Genomic DNA, 13,813 nt, shown 5'->3' with positions numbered 1-13,813 from the left:
TAGGAGCAACTGCCCCAGATGGGTAGAGCATCGCCCCCTAGTGGACATGCCAGGTGGTTTCCAGTCAGGGCCTATGCAGGAGTCTGTCTCTCTGCCCCCCCATTAATATAAAAAGAAAAGAAATAGAAAAAAAAGAAAAAAGTGCCTGAAAAAGAGTTAAACTTTTGTCTTTGTAGTTACCAGAAATGGATGATTCTGAATCAGAGGAGACATAATTAATATACAGTGGTACCTTTAGATATAAACAGACCAACATCCGAATTTTTTAAGATACGAGCTGCAACTTGGTCTGAATTTTTGTTCGAGATCCAAGTGAAAAACCGAGATACAAGTTGTGATTCAGGAACAAGCTGCCGCTAGTTGGCGCATTGGAGCATGGGTCCAGTATTGGCAGTTTGATGTACGAGTTGACTGACTTATGAGCTCGGTTATAGAACAAATAAAATTCGTATCTCAAGGTACCACTCTAATTTGATAAGATAGAGGGCTGTATTAATTTTTTCCCTAGATCTTCATCACTATATATATATATATATATATATATATAGAGAGAGAGAGAGAGAGAGAGAGATATGAAGGAAATTTATATATATATTTATATATATTTTTATATATTATATATAAAATTTTTATATATATTTATATATATAATTATATATATATATATTTTTAAGGAAATTACTTTTATGTCCTAGCCAGTTAGCTCAGTCAGCTGAAGCACTGTCCTAAGATGCCAAGGTTGCGAGTTTGATCCCTGGTAGGGGTACATATGGGAAGCAACCAGTGAATGCACGGCCAAGTGGAATGGCTGGTAGGTGCTTCTCTCTCTCTCTCTCTATCTCCCTGCCTTCCTTTCTGTCTCTCTAAAGTCAATAATAAAAAAAATCTAAAAAAAGAAAAAATTATAAAAAAATAAAATGACTTAATTTTTTCCCCTTGATTCTAAGTTTGTAGCTTGGAAAAAAAATTTTTCTTTCTCTCTATACATATATGGGACTATTTATAAAGCAAGACATTCAACAAAGTTTCAATGAAGTGGTTTTAAATTCAGAAGAAAACCAACTTCTTTACGGCTAAGGTAACTTAGTTTTAGTAAAACTTGTGTACTGATTTCATTTTCTTAACTCTAAAAAGAGTATCCCATGGATATTCAGTTAATTTGTGTAGTTGGAGCTCTTTATGCTTTACTGATCACTTCCAAGATTCATTTAGATTTTTAACACAGTGCTTTCAACAATTAAAGAATTAGTTTTATTACTATGAGTTGGAGTCTATTTTGCTTCCCAGATATATTAGTTTTCTCTACTATGTACCAAAAGTAGAGACCTGGATGTTTTTTGTTGACTCGGAGCATTAGCTGCCTAGTGCCAACAAAAAATTTTTGAGGTTTACCATAGATAATCGGGTAAATGAAATCTTCAATAGGTACCTTCACTAAAATCAATTTAAATTTCTAGCAATAATTTAAATGTTGGATCACTTTGGTAAGCTTTTGGTTTTAGCTCTTATGTTTTTGTTAACTCTTTTAAAAATTCTCCTCCAATAACTGTGCCCCTAAAGTTAGCCTCATGGAATACTTAAAATGTTTATCAATTGCTTTATCCTACCATCAACCAACTAGAACCACAATAGACCGAAGCCAACCGTATGGCCAGTAGATTATCAGCCTTGATTTAGGCTAAATAACTTCTGTTTGATTTATCCTTTATTAGTGTTCACACTAGTGGTACTAAAGGTCATATTATTATAAAAATGAAGTTTTCTGATAATCTCCCCTCCTTTTTTTGGGGGGAAAGGCATATATTCCCCTCATTTCTGAGGTCCTGGTCCATATACTCCTAAGATCATAGAGTTACTTTATTTATTTATTCTTTGTTTAGTTTGAGAATGAAGACAAAAGAGAAATATATTTTGGTAGAATAATGATAGAGGGGTTATGCAATTGGGACAGAAAATTTCAGCAGGTGAGGGATTGGTTTGTGTTAAAAATTATTTCCATGAGGTTAGACTAAGAAGGACTTTTTTCCTTCAATGCCTTCACCAGAATTTGGAAGTCTGCTTTCTTTCCCTCCACTCACTTCAGAATGGACTATATGAATCAAAGCACAGAGGAAGAAGAAAAACCCTGGTTACTTTAAAGGAAATCAAGTATGAGGATATTTAGGAGTGCCTGGAGAGGAGAGGTCATAGGAGTAGGTGCTCTTTAATGTCCATAGAAAACAGAGTGTGACAGGCAAGTACTGGCACAAATAATTATTTTGCTCTAGGTCTTGGACACTTTGCATGCTTGATTATACCATATTAGTGCTTTATGCATGGACTGTGCATTTTTATTCTTTCTAACATTAAGGGCACAGCTTAATATTTGTGTGTGTGTGGTCTTTTTTCCCTAATGTGAACCATTGGAGTTCCAGGAGTATGCTACATCTTTCCACCAGTACCTACCATAGTATTTGACACATTCTCAGTGAATGAACAAATTACAGTGGGAGACTTTTGGGAGAAGGTATACAAATGGCCAACATTCACATAAAAAGATGCTTAAGATTATTAGTTATTAAGAAAATACAAATAAAAATCACAATGAGGTACTACTGCATACCTACTAAGATGGCTATAAAATAAAATCAACCAACACCCCCCCCAACTCTGGATATTAACAGGTGTTGGTGAGGATGTGAAGAAATTACATCCTTGTGTATTCCTGGAGGGAATATAAAAGGATGCAGCCACTGTAAAAAGCAATTTGGCAATCCTTCAAAAAGTTAAATATAGAATTACCATATGATCCATCAATTCCATTCTTAGGTGTACATTTGAAACAATTGAAAACAGGTGTTCAAATTAAACTTAAGCATGAATGTTTATAGTATCATTCAAAATAGCCAAAAGGTGAAAATAACATAAATGCCTGTTAATAGATACACAGATAAAGAAAATGTGATGTTAGTACAATGAAATATAGTATATATTATTCAGCCACAAAGAGGAATGTAGTGATACATACTGCAGTCTATATAGACTTTAAAAACATTAGTTTAAGTGAAAGAAGATAGACACAAAAGACCACAAATTCTATGAATCAATTTATATAAAATAAACAAAATAGGGTATAGAATACAGGATAGAATTTCATGATGGATTGTGTGTTACATTAGAAAAAACAGAATGATGAGTGACTATAATTTTCCTGGGGTAAACAACTGGAAAAAGGGAGTTGCCATTTGCTGAGCTGAGGAAGATGGAAAAGGAGAAGGTTTGGGGAAAGAGCAAAAGCTTGGTTTTGAAGAAAATTTAAAAAGATCTATTTGACAACAATGGGTAGTTTTGAGTAGATAGCTGAATGTACTAGTCTGGTATTCAGGGAAGTGGTCTGGAATCATTAACAAAACGATAGTACTTAAAACTGTGAGACTTGAATGAGATTACCAGAGTGTGGTTAGACATGAGAAGAGTTACAATTTCTAAACCTTGGAACATTTAACATAAACATCAATATTTAGAGCAGGGGTCCCCAAACTACGGCCCGCGGGCCACATGCGGCCCCCTGAGGCCATTTATCTGGCCCCCGCCGCACTTCCGGAAGGGGCACTTCTTTCATTGGTGGTCAGTGAGAGGAGCATAGTTCCCATTGAAATACTGGTCAGTTTGTTGATTTAAATTTCCTTGTTCTTTATTTTAAATATTGTATTTGTTCCCGTTTTGTTTTTTTTACTTTAAAATAAGATATGTACAGTGTGCATAGGGATTTGTTCATAGTTTTTTTTTATAGTCCGGTCCTCCAATGGTCTGAGGGACAGTGAACTGGCCCCCTGTGTAAAAGGTTTGGGGACCCCTGGTTTAGAGGTTGGGGCAATGAGAGGCTGTAAAGGAGCCTGAGAAAAAGCAAAGCAGGATGTCACCCCATTCTGAAGGCTTTAGTTGTCATTTTTATTCAGGTAATTACATATCTGAATCACCAGCCCCAACATTTCCCTGAGCCCTAAATTGCATTTTCTCTGTTATACACTATGTTGTCAATTTTCCTCCAACCACTGTGTCCAATTTAGGCCTCATTCCTGCTTTCTGTATTCTGACAATGGCAGCACCATTTCCGCAGTGACCCATGACTGAGACATCAAAAACACCTATGATTCCTTCTCTGTTGGTCCTGACAATATCATAGTTCAGATTCTCATAACCCTCACCTGGACCATTGAAATACCGTATTTCCCCATGTATAAGACACTTCCATGTATAAGACACACCTGAATTTAGGGCCTGAAATTTGAAAAAAAAATGTATTACATAAAGTTATTGAACTTAAGTTTTATTCATCATAAAATTCATACAACTCCTAATCTGTGCAAAAAAGTGGAAAATGCAAGTAAAAAAATTCTACAACTACTGTATAAGACGTACCCAGTTTGTAGACCCAAAATTTTTAGAAAAAGGGTGCATTGTGTTTTTTGTTTGTTTGTTTGTTTTTTTTGTTTTTTACAGAGTCAGAGTCAGAGAGAGGGACAGATAGGGACAGACCTTCAAGAACGAAGAGAGATGAGAAGCATCAATCATCAGTTTTTCGTTGCGACACCTTAGTTGTTCATTGATTGCTTTCTCATATGTGTCTTGACTGTGGGCCTTCAGCAGACCGAGTAACCCCTCTCTCAAGCCAGTGACCTTGGGTCCAAGCTGGTGAGCTTTGCACAAATCAGATGAGCCCACGCTCAAACTGGCGAACTCAGGGTCTCGAACCTGGGTCTTCTGCATCCCAGTCCAACGCTCTATCAACTGCACTACCGCCTGGTCAGGCAAAGGGTGCGCCTTATACATGGGGAAATATGCTATCTTACTGCTTTGTCTAGCTTTCCCTTCAAACCAATCCTGTGCACTGTGGTAAGTTTAAACCTTCCTAAAGCAGATCTCAGTAATATTATTCTCTTCTTGAAGTCTTCAATGTCTTTTTTTGGCCATCCAAATGAACGTTTCAAGGCCTTTCCAAGTGCAACTGCATCTTAATTTACAATCATGTGCTTATTACCTCTGTATGCATATTCCTGTAAATACCAAACTCATTGTTCCTTTATTGTCACTTATCTTCCTTACTAGTCTTTGTGTAAATCCTCGCTATTTCAAGGCCCATCTCACATGTGGCACTCAAACATGAACTACATAACTTTTCTTAATCTCTAGTCCACATGAACTATCCATATGCATCTGAGAAAGTTTAACATCAACTTTTCTTATGACCCAGTGGGCTTTGGTTAGTTTGTAAGATGAGAAGCCATATCTTCTTCTAGTAAAAACATCTTCAGTTTTTCTTGGCAGACCTATTGATTCCATATTCTTCTCTTGGATGATTTGGATGGTATTGAGGGCATTCCTCTTGATACAGAGATGGTCACGTGCTGCAGGCCTACCCAAGCAGTCTGACTAAATGCTTCAGGGATGGACAGGTGACACAAGCTGGGAGGTGAGTTACTCTTTCCATTATCCTGATTTCATTTTCTTTATAACTCTTATTCTAAATAATTTTTATATGTATTTCTATATTTGTATAAGATTTATTGTCCCCATTAGCATATGAGTTCCATGAGGGCAGGAGCTTTGTCTGTTTTGCTCACTATCATATCCTCTAAGCTCAGAACTACCTAATACTCAGTATGTGCTTAATGTTTGTTAAATGACTGAACAAATCAATGATACCAGCCCAATTTTATTGCATGACCTGGAAAAGGCTTGCTTAGCTCTAGATTTGACAATGTGGCAGAAGATAAGTGTGAAAATAGTGGTTATTTTGTCACCACAGAGGAGAAATAAGCTAATCCTGGGCCAAGGGGAATAGGAATTAACCAAAGACATATTTCTATCAACATGATTTGAATACCTGGACCAGGCTGGTCTGGAATTAATAATACCTATGGAATTTGCAGTTTGTGAAGCAATGTATTTTTCATACCAACCCTTTTTTAATTTCTTAAGTCAGTTTTAGTCATTTGGAATATTGAGTACTAAGTAATACATGGCTTTTATTGTATTTTTATTGTAAAGTGTTTCATAGATTTAGAAATATTTTAGCTATTTTGTAGGACTGTAAACTACCTGATAGTAAATAATATGACTTATATTCATTTTTACACTTCACATAGTATTGACAAACTGATTTCTTGTGGTCATTTGGTAAATATTTGATAAACACTGTTGGATTAAAATGAAATCATGTCTTCATTTGAAAGTCAAAAATAGAATTTCTTGCATAATATTTTTGAAGAAAGACATGATATTCCTGAAAAAATGTGTATAGTATGTCCACTTTTCAGTGTTCTTTAAAAGATAAACTTCAACCACTTAAAAACACACTCATATATTATACCATATTCTATAATAATAAATTAATCATATGAGGATTTCAGATTAACATCTGTAAAGAAGCTTTTTTTTTTTTTTTTTTTAAATAAATTTTTATTAATGGTAATGGGATGACATTAATAAATCAGGGTACATATATTCAAAGAAAACATGTCTAGGTTATTTTGTCATTAAATTATGTTGCATACCCCTCGCCCAAAGTCAGATTGTCCTTCGCCACCCTCTATCTAGTTCTCTGTGCCCCTCCCCCTCCCCCTAACTCTCCCCCTGTCCTCCCTCCCCCCACAGCTTGATAAAATTTGGCTCCTTATTAAAAGCCTAGGGAAATCTATTGCAGCATCACTTTTTTAATTTATAACTTGTTTTGAGTGCTTCTTTGGTATGCATTGATTAAAAAATAAGTGGTGGTTCTACTCATTTAACAGATGGCATGATGTGTTTTTGGAGTTGCAGACTTATCTATCAATAATCCTAATGATTTGCTATCTACACTCTCATCTTTAAGCTTATATTTCTGCCTAGTAAATTTGGGCCAGATAAAAGGGTAGAGATATGCCCAAGTCCATTCATTCTCTTTCAATCAGTCTTCCTAGTGACCAGCAATACTGACAGGTCTGCTGGCCAGAGTTAGAAACCAAATGATCTTCCTGGTCAAGGAATAAGCAGTTATGATCTCCAGATCTCAGGATTTTAAATTAATGGAAATAAGCAGACAAGGATATAAGGTAGTCTATTCTGGTTCAGTGGGATTTCAGGGAGAAGAAAACAAAGACCATCTATTTTCCTCTGTATTTCTTTGATGGAGACATAAACTTGAACATGCCTGCAGGCCAGAGCCTTGCAAGCAATTCTTTGCATACTTTTCATTTGAACTTTAATACAAATGTCCCTGAAATTGTATTCTAGTCGGGAAGTCAGAGTCAGAGAAATGTTTGATCCAGCAGAAGATGAGTGTAGGAGCACAGAACTGGGCTGAAGAGACATTCTTGCTCTAGTAAGCAGCCTGAGACATGGGACCAAGCTTTCTCTATATGCTCACACATACAGGGTGTGACACAGAGTAGAGGCTCAGCAATCTATTTGTTTGACCAATATATAAAGAAAGAGTCAGTGACCATCCCAGAGACAGAATCATGAGCCATAAAATTCAGTAAGTTTTTGGGTTTTTTTGTTTTTTGTTTTTTCTATTTTTTGAGACTTCCATTTACTGATTAATAATTCTTGGTCTAGATTTTTGGAGTTAGTTTCACAGATATATCCATCTATTATTGTCTGTCAAGATTTTTTTTTTTTTTAGTTCAGTGCTCTGTAGTATAAGAGAACAACTGCTCACCACCTTCTCTATAATTTCAATTCATTAATGAAGAAAATTTTAGACTTATTTTTCCCCTCTAAGTAGCCTTAACTTCTAGAAAAATACCAAGCATTAATCTTTCCCCCTAATAACCTTTCTCTGGATAATCTCGTTCTTCCATGGCCCTCCTTTAAGGGTGTAAAAAGCATTACCACAGGCTTTCCTGGGCAATAACAATTCTGTTCCTTGCTCTTGGTTGATGGGGTAACATGCCCAACATTATGGTAATATAAGGGCTGAGGGATCTGAGCAATGTTTTCTCCCCCTGTTCAGTGGTCAACTTAAATACTATCAATATTCCCAAATATACTACAGAGTGATCACACAATAATTGAGAAAATTCTTACATGGAAACTGAAGTTTCTATCACTGTTCTCAATCCTTGTAATAGAAGAGAGGCAATTTTCCAATTCTTGCAAACACATCTGGAGGCTGGTGCCCCAGTGTCAGATGCCACAGGTCAAACTCATTTAAACCGACGAAGCTGGTCAAGTACCAAGCACCTGTTCTAAGCATTCCATATGGTTTTACTCCCAGAAGGAACGTCCAATCTGAAGCAGCTGTGGGTACTTTTATTGGCCAAAACAAGCTGGAAGCAAAAGGGAAAAAGAACATAATTAAAATCTTAAATGGAACCCAGTACAATCTCATTAATAAGCTACAAAGCACTTTTATAACTAGTGTGTATATGTGCTTGCCAGTACTGTCACATCATCAAGAAAGTGAAAAATGGAATACATGTTATGCATTAAATTCTGAAAGGTAGGAAACTTGTAGGCTTATTAATTCAAAAAGGTAAATGAAGCCAAGAAGTACGGATCACTTGATGGAAAATAACCAGCCCATTACTTAGCTCCTGTCTGCTTGTATGATAGTGAAGAGATATGGAGTAAAGGGTACTATCAGAAAATAATAAATATTAAATTCTTGGAGAAAACTCAGAGAAAAAAATGTAGGGGTTACTAAGATCAGGGAATAATTCTTGAATTCCCACTCACTATATAGTGTTTCAGTCATATTGCTGATTGCTGAAGGTACTCACTAAACTTTGGAGTGCTAAAAGTAAAAATCAATCAACCAATCAATAAAATTGCAACAATATCTAAGCCAGAAGCAATGTTTAGTAAATAATTGAAACCTTCTCCCAATTCTATATGTACATCCGTTTTTACAATGTGACTTTTGCTATCTGTGATGGTTAATTTTATGTGCAACTTTCTGGTGCTAAGAGATGCTTAGATAGCAGGTAAACAATATTTCTATGCGTGTCTCGGGAGGTGTTTCCAGAAGAGCATATGGTCCTCCATAGCTTCCAGTAGAGAGACTAGAGAGAGAGGTTCTAACATTCCATTCTCTCTACAACAATGCATACGGAGACACTCAAATGTACCAGTCATACTGTGCATTTGATGCCTCAGACATTTGAGTGAAGCCAAACTAGACCAGCCAGTCCTCAGCTTAACCAGCCCAGACCAGAGCTGCCAAGCCTCCCCAGAAATGTGAGAAATAATAAATTGTTTTTGTTTTAAGACCACTAAGTCAGCAGCAAAGGCTAATTGATACACAATGAAGTAAATATTTATATAATTAAAATTTAACTGTAAAATGTGATGTGTGGTGAAATGAATAGAGAAGTTATACAAGGGTGAGTCCAGGATAGAAAACTCTCAAAAACCAATGAGGTTTGGTGGTTTTATGCAGAGTATTTTGCAAGGATCATTTTCTGCTTCACTTTTAGCACCAAATCTTGTATGCAAATTCTGGTCACTTGTACTTAAATTCTTGCAAACATCTTCTTCTGCATCTTTCATCTTGTTTTGTCTATAATCCAAATAAGTACGCTTAGAGCCATTTGAGTTATATCCAAATTCTTTGAGGACGGGAATTATACTTAGTATCAAGATTTTTTGATTAAATGAAGTATCAACTTGGAAGCTAAATACTTACTGTCATACTTATAAAATATGTCCACATATTCTTTGACCCTCCTGTTTATGTCCACATATTCTTTGACCCTCCTGTTTCCTTAAAAAGGTGGAGCCCAGGCCCTGGCTGGTTGGCTCAGTGGTAGAGCATCGGCCTGGTGTGCAAGGGGTCCCGGGTTCGATTCCTGGCCAGGGCACACAGGAGACGCGCCCATCTGCTTCTCCACTCCCTCCCCCTCTCCTTCCTCTCTGTCTCTCTCTTCTCCTCCCGCAGCGAGGCTCCATTGGAGCAAAGATGGCCCCAGCGCTGGGGATGGCTCCTCGGCCTCTGCCCCAGGCGCTGGAGCGGCTCTGGTCGCAACAGAGTGACACCCGGAGGGGCAGAGCATCGCCCCCTGGTGGGCAGAGCGTCGCCCCCTGGTGGGCGTGCCGGGTGGATCCCGGTCTGGCGCATGCGGGAGTCTGTCTGACTGTCTCTCCCCGTTTCCTGCTTCGGAAAAATACAAAAAAAAAAAAAAAAAAGGTGGAACCCATTATCTAACTAGTTTTCTAATCAAGTTAGTCTGTTTAATAGGCCTCTATATGAAATGCCATTTGCCTCTTTTTCAAATGAACAAGGCCAGACCCAGAGTGATTTGCTTCTGACAAAAGATTGTAGTGGAAGGAATTCCAAGTGACTGCTGAGGCTAGGCTGTTAAAATGATAGTTTCTGCTTGGTTCTCTCTCTCTCTCTCTAAGATCATTCATTTCAGATGAGGTCAGCAAACATGTGAGGATAATCAAACAGTACTTTGGAGAGGCCAACCTGGCTAGTGACTAGTAACTGTGTTTTACACCATCTACCAGCACCAATTTATTGGTCATGTGAATACATTACCTCAGAGAAGGAATCTCCAGTCCAAGTCCAAGACAACAGTCCCAGTCAACATTCTGACTGAATCGTCACGAGTGATCCCAGGCAAGAGCCACCCAGCTCAGTTGCTCCTGAATTCTTAACCCTGAAAAGCTCTGAGATTTAAAATATTTCTTGTTGCCTTAAGCTAAGTTTCAGGGTACTTATTTCACAGGAATAGATAGTTATTACAGATAACAAGGAAAGAATGAAATTTACATACTATTTTTTAAAATAAAAAAAATCAAGCAATCAAATTTTGGTTCAACTACAAGATCAAGAAAAATTATTATTTTTTTTTTTTTTCATTTTTTTTTTTTTTTCTGAAGCTGGAAACAGGGAGAGACAGTCAGACAGACTCCCGCATGCCCCCGACCGGGATCCACCCGGCACGCCCACCATGGGGCGACGCTCTGCCCACCAGGGGGCGATGCTCTGCCCATCCTGGACGTCGCCATGTTGCGACCAGAGCCACTCTAGCGCCTGGGGCAGAGGCCACAGAGCCATCCCCAGCGCCCGGGCCATCTTTGCTCCAATGGAGCCTTGGCTGCGGGAGGGGAAGAGAGAGACAGAGAGGAAAGCGTGGCGGAGGGGTGGAGAAGCAAATGGGCGCTTCTCCTTTGTGCCCTGGCCGGGAATCGAACCCAGGTCCTCCGCACGCTAGGCCGACGCTCTACCGCTGAGCCAACCGGCCAGGGCCCGAAAAATTATTTTTTAATCCCTCACTTAGGAACCAAATGTGGACCTACATACATTGTTAATATTTTACAATGATATAACAATGATATTATCTAAACAGCAAACCCTATGCCAACTGTGGCAAATGTAATAACTTCCTTTATTAAAGGACATTGATTGCACATTACAATCATGTATCATGTCTTGTTAATGCCTTTTTATATTCCAACAGTTAGAAAACCTTTTTAAAATTTAAGATACACCTTCTTTTGAAAAACTTGGGGTCTAAAAACTGGGTGTGTCTTATACAGTAGTTGTAGATTTTTTACTTGCATTTTTGCTTTTTTGTGCTTGTTTTTGCACTCATCATTGAAGATAGTGATTTGTCATCAGATGCAGATGAGGACAAGCTAATAGATGGTAGTTTTGACAGTGATGAGGAATTGTATGAATTTTATGATGAATAAAACTTGAGTTCAATAACTATGTAATATATTTTTATTTTCAAATTTTAGGCACCAAAATTAAGGTGAATCTTATATGTGGAGAAATATGGTGTATAATTTATTTTTCAATTTTATTAAGGTAATTTAATATGCAGTTTTTAATATATTTAACAAACATATATTTATATATATAAACATATATATTTTGAGTTTGGATATATGCATACACCCATGATACCATCACTACAAAGGAGATAATAAACCTATTCATCACCTCAAAAGATTTCTTTAGTCTCCTTGCTTTATCTTCTTTTCGTGTGTGTGTGTGGTAAGAAGACTTAGCAAGAGATCTCCTCTCTTAATAAGCTTTTAAGTGCACACCACCATATTTTTATAGGCATTATGTTGTATAGCAGATCACTAGAACTTATTTATCTTGTTTAACTGTAACTAATCTTTGGTGTACCTTAAAGTTTTCTTTGTAAATTTTAGTTAACAAATCTAACATTATCCATGTCATTTAAAGAATCTATGGAATCATGATAGTACATTTTCTTCTTTTTATCACCAGTGAAATTGGGTTGATTTTATGCCTTTAACATCCTATCCTATTATCCATCCTTTCTTCTGTTTTTCAGTTAGAAAATATAGAATATTGAGGAATTTAAGCCTTCAATCTGCAAGTAATTTTTCTAAAAGGTATTATTTACAAGATACCATCTTAACTCTTGCTTGTCCACGGGCTCACAATGGCGTGGCCCCTGGATAGCTCTACACCAGATATAACCGCTATTTAAAAAAAATCCAGAATAAAGACATTTATGTAAATTAAATCTTTGGCACAATTGCTGTTGAATGGTAGTAGATATAAAGATCATTCGGTTAATATGTTAGTATGCAGATATCTAGATCATATCACTGCAGCTTCTGAGTTTGTTGGACAAAAGACAGACTAGCTTTTTATTTATTTTTTTACAGGTTTTACAAGAGAGTTAAAGACAAAAAGAAAGATTGGCTTATATTGTTTAGGGCAGGCAATCAATAATGACTAATTTTTAATCCAAAATGGATATATTCAGGATCTAAAGAAAAATCCTTTCCCAGCAGAAAAAACTAACTGAACTATAAGAAAATTGGTGTGGCTTAATTCCTAATATCAGACAAAATAGTCTTTAAAAATGTTACTAGAGATAAAGAGGGTAGTTTATAATGATTAAGTGGTCAATCTTTTAGGAGTATAAAATAATTATAAACATATCTGCACCTAATAACAGGAAACTAAAATACAATCAGAAGCAAAAAATAGAAAGATAAATTGCAATTAATCAAAATTTTAATTATTTGTACATCAAAGAGCACTATCATAAAAATGAAAAGACAGTTGACACATGGGGAAAATGTTTGTAAATCACATATCTGATAAGAGACATTTATCTGGAATATATCAAGAACCCTTACACTCAATTATAAAAGTCTAATTATAGAAGACATTTCTTCAAAGAAGATATACAAATGGCCAATTGCACATGAAAATGTACTCAACATTATTATTCACCAGAGAAATGCAAGTTAAAACTCCTATAAGATGACACTTACACATACTAGGATGGTTACAATCAAAATGTCAGCTAATACTAAATGTTGACAAGTGAGTAGAGAAATAAGAACCCTTATACACTGCTGGTGGGAGCAGCTCTGCCTTGCTTTCCAGAGCATCCTGCCCTGTTCCCAAGTTCTAAGAAACGTGCTCTCGCTGAATCTGCCATTTGTGTGCTCATCTACCTATGGGGTTTACATCTCTTTCTGAGTCTTTATTTCTTCTATATTATTCTCAACATTCTTGACCACTTTGCAGTCAAGATTTTTTTATCTTTGCTCTTTCCCCTCTTTTTCCCCGCCATTGGGAACTCCAGTCTCCAATTTCAGGGACCTGTCCTGCTCTGTGTTTCTTGTGTCCTCCAGCACATGGCACTATGCCTGATGTTTAGGTACTAACTACAGGTTTAAGATTGGTCAGAGAAGTAATTCAGTGGCTTTGTAAAGTTAGAATCTGCTAAAACTGTATGAATTGCTTGCATATGTAGATTTGGTCATTTCTTAGTTCTCATCTTTCTTCATCTTCTTATCACTTGTCACCTCTTTCTTGTTATTTCTTTCTTAAAATACAGTT

Source organism: Saccopteryx leptura, chromosome 7 (assembly GCF_036850995.1).
Source record: "Saccopteryx leptura isolate mSacLep1 chromosome 7, mSacLep1_pri_phased_curated, whole genome shotgun sequence".
Lineage (NCBI taxonomy): Eukaryota > Metazoa > Chordata > Mammalia > Chiroptera > Emballonuridae > Saccopteryx > Saccopteryx leptura.
Note: the sequence above shows the minus strand (reverse complement) of the source record.